This window comes from Parus major, chromosome 19 (genome assembly GCF_001522545.3).
Source record: "Parus major isolate Abel chromosome 19, Parus_major1.1, whole genome shotgun sequence".
Lineage (NCBI taxonomy): Eukaryota > Metazoa > Chordata > Aves > Passeriformes > Paridae > Parus > Parus major.
Window position 1 is genome coordinate 2258125 of NC_031787.1, and position 3056 is coordinate 2261180.

The window sequence follows — 3056 nt, forward strand, 5'->3', positions numbered from 1 at the left end:
TGCAGTGCTGTTCCTGCTTCCCTGGGCAGCGGCCTCAGGGCCTGGCCCCGGGTCACGATCTGCTCACCCTGGTGGCAGAGCCACAGGAGCAGGGAAGGAGCTAAAGGAGCATCAGAGAGCCTGGGGAAGAGAGAGGCTGGTGAAATAAGGCTCTGCCTGTAATTTTAAGGCTTTTTATTAACTTAATAGAACTGAAGTGTCATGTTTCTGATGACCGTTGTCACACTTTTTTCTCACTTCTGACAAGATGTGCCAGATCGAGCACCGGGCGATGGGTCATGTCCACCTGGATGGGGGCTGTGGATGTCTGGCGGGGCTGGAGTGGCTGGAGGAGCCCTCTTGCCCAGGAGATGTGTCGGGGGGCTGTGCCTGGCCGGTGCTCCCGTGAGGTGGCAGGGCCTGTGGGTTGAGGGGTAAGGGTGAGCCCCCACTTTCAGTGGGAGCCCCTGTATGGTGGAGCTCTGCCAGGCCAGGAGGGGTCAGCAGGAGTGTCATCTGCCCAGCCAGAGACCCTCAGGGAACAGGAGCTGTGTCCACCCACCAGCACTCAAGCTCTTGTCCCACACTTGCCATTGGCATGCCCCCACCTTACTCTAGTTCCAACCTCAGTTTCCCCATGTGCCAGTCCTGCTCCATTCTGTTTATGCCCCTTCCCTCCTTCCTTCCCCAGATGCAAAATAGCCATGCCACATTGCCCAGCTCTGCACACAGAGCCCTATTCATCCCCCAGCCTGTACCCAGCAGACAATCAGTCCCCTCGCCTCCTTAACCCCCATGCCCTAACAGTGCCACACCTGATTCATGCTGTGTCCTAATCACCGCAGGAAGCTGGTCACTACGGCCTCTCCATGTGTGTCCACTACTGTCCAGCAGCTGGTTCACTCTGGGCTGAGGAGGAGAGAACAGCTGGCTGCAATGTGGGGTCCAATTCAGCATCTCCCAATAATCCTCCCAGTCCAGGTCTCCCTGGTGACTGAAGGCACAGATTTTCCCTGGATACTCAGCAGTGCCATCAAGGCTCAGTCACTCCTCTGTGTCCCCACCATCATCATCCCTACCCTGTTGAGGAGACGTGGCGGCTGTGGACTTATTTGTGGGGAAGCCTTGACGTGCTGCGTCGTGGAGCTGCTGCTGTGATGGTCCCCGCAGCAATGTCGCACACGAGGGGGACTGCCATGGGCCCTGTGGGATGGGGCAGAGGACACTCAGTGCCCAGCCCTGCAGGCAGCACCACCAGTTCCCTCCCTGGCACAGCAGGGTGATGCCCTCAACAGGTGCCCTCTGCTCTCCAGTCTCCTCTGTCCCACACAGGGAAGAGCCCTGCTTGCTGAGGCAGGGCTACCCTGCACCCCGGGAGCTGGGGATGTGTCCTCAAAGCCCCTACCTTTGGCTGTACTGTGGCTCCTTGCTGGGAGGCAGCGGCTGCAAATACGGGAGAGTCTCGGGGTTCCTGGGGAGGGCAGGAGTTACAGGTGTGTGACAGGGAACAAACAGCCTGTTCCTGTTGGAGGCAGCACCCCCAAACCCATAGGATTATANAGTTAATAAAAAGCCTTAAAATTACAGGCAGAGCCTTGTCTCCTTTAGCTCCTTCCCTGCTCCTGTGGCTCTGCCACCAGGGTGAGCAGATCGTGACCCGGGGCCAGGCCCTGAGGCCGCTGCCCAGGGAAGCAGGAACAGCACTGCAGAGCCCCCACTGCCTGAGGCCTCCTGGGCTGGGAAGCCAAGGGCAGATCCCGATGGTGCCTGGCAGGCACTGCTGGTGCTGCTGGGCTCGGCTGCCGGCTGAAATCCTCACAGGCAGCCCTGACGCCGACTCAGGAGCCGCTTGCAGCCATGTCTGAGCGCTGGCCCCGACCCCCAGGCCCAAGTGCAGCTGTCCCATAATGTCTGCACTGGGACACTCTGAACTCATTTGTCACCTTCCTCCTTCTCTTCCTTTCCCCAGGGGCAGCATTAGGGACTGGCCCAGGGCGTTTCCTCCCACAGGGCTGGCAGTGCCTTGCCCAGAGCTCCCTCTCAGGAACCCCTCTGCAGAGCTGCACCAGCCAGGCACCCCCGGCTGTCCCACAGCCTGAGGCTGATCCTGCATGGTTCAAGGTGATATAAGAATTTATCAACCAAGGATATACATATTCTACTTTGGGTGGCCAGAGAATCCTGTAACAGCCTTGGGCCACCTTTCCTTGGCTTGAGCACTCAAGGTTCCACCAATTGTTACACAACTGCCGATTTTGCACAATTTGCAACACATTCAGCAAGGTTTTATAGCCAAACCACACTGTGAGGAGCATCCCTGTGAAAGGTATAGGATGAATGTGTCTTTACAAACAGACTGTGTGAATCTGCCTGTGGATAGGGCCAGCAATTCAGAGATAGGGAAGTAATGGAAGAAATGATCAGTCCTGGAAAATGTTACTAATTGCACAGAGTTTACCTCAGCCAAGGCTGTGTTAAATTGCTGAATTTAGAGATAAAGATCAAAGTTTTAATAGGAATAGTATTTTGTTGTATAAAGAAAAAGAAAAGCAGGGAGCAGGAGGGTACATAGTAGAGTGGAACATAGAGCAGGTTATTTGGGAAGTCTGTATGAGTACCTCAGCCAGTGAGGAAAGGAAAAGGGTGATGCATCTGGGAAATTAGGATTAAAAGTGGGCTGTGTCCCCCAACAATTTGAGAGTCCCTATTAGAACTTCCCCATCACTTTATTTGAATAAAGTTCAGGGGTCCTCAGTCTCCTTTTCGGGCATCAAGCCCTGGCTTGTTGTGAATTTTTCCACACAACTGTAGTGTCCTTTCTCCCCTCACAGCAGACATTCCTCTGTGCTCGAGTCCAGTCCCTGGGACACGTCTCGGCTCTGTGGGGATAGGGCCCGGCGTCTGTCCCCCTGTGTACTCCGTGCCCTCATGTCCCCCGGTGTTCCCTGTGTCCCCATGTCCCCCTGAGTTCCCCGTGTCCCCATGTCCCCCTCTGTTCCCCAGCCTAGGGAGCTGCTCCGGCCCGGGATGGCCGGGCCCACCAGCAAGGCCTGGCCGGCACTGGCAGGATCAGCCTC

The 3056-nt window shown here is 56.3% G+C and overlaps 1 long non-coding RNA gene across 1 annotated transcript; it reads right to left on the reverse strand.

Moving 5' to 3' along the window:
- Window positions 1-175: 175 nt before the first annotated feature.
- Window positions 176-1520, reverse strand: LOC107212734. Its single transcript, XR_001524516.2, has 4 exons — window positions 1385-1520; window positions 1059-1182; window positions 795-888; window positions 176-399 (listed from the first exon to the last, which is right to left on the reverse strand). It is a non-coding gene; the product is annotated as an uncharacterized LOC107212734 (long non-coding RNA).
- Between the last annotated feature and the right edge of the window lie 1536 nt (window positions 1521-3056).